Source organism: Pteropus vampyrus, unplaced genomic scaffold (assembly GCF_000151845.1).
Source record: "Pteropus vampyrus isolate Shadow unplaced genomic scaffold, Pvam_2.0 Scaffold891, whole genome shotgun sequence".
Classification (NCBI taxonomy): domain Eukaryota; kingdom Metazoa; phylum Chordata; class Mammalia; order Chiroptera; family Pteropodidae; genus Pteropus; species Pteropus vampyrus.
This window is the reverse complement of record NW_011889672.1, coordinates 12,858-13,422: the sequence shown is the minus strand read 5'-3', so window position 1 is coordinate 13,422 and position 565 is coordinate 12,858.

Below are 565 nucleotides of genomic sequence, written 5' to 3'. Positions count from 1 at the left end.
ACACACACACACACACTCACACAAGTACCAATGCACAAAAACTGACACACACAAATGCTCGTGAAGACACACGTCCATTCACTCATCTGGCATGAAGATCATTTCTCTGCGAGGTTCTGTAAGAGCTGAGGAAGGAGATACTGAGCAGATGCCTCAAAGAATAGCCAGTCAAGAAAGTCCACGGGTTCTGGGTGTCCTCGTGTGACCACTGACGAGTGAAAGGGCAGGGACATTCCTGACCAGGTTGAGAGTGAGACCAGGAGACCTGAGGAAGTTTGTGGCAGGATCTGGCCAGGAACAGCAGGAAGATGGAGACAGATCGCAGAGGGCTTACAGAGCATGACGTTTGTCTCAAAGACAAGGATCCAGGCCCGTGTGACACTTGCATGTCTACAGATGATATTCAGGGACTGGAATGCAAGCTGACGCCCTGGGTATTGGGGCCTCACTCACAGCATTCAGGTTCAGTGCAGGGGTACAACGTATGTCACAGGTTATGGGTTGAACTTGTCCTAGCGACATGAATGAACCGGGACACGTGTGATTCAGAAGAAATGTAAGGGGA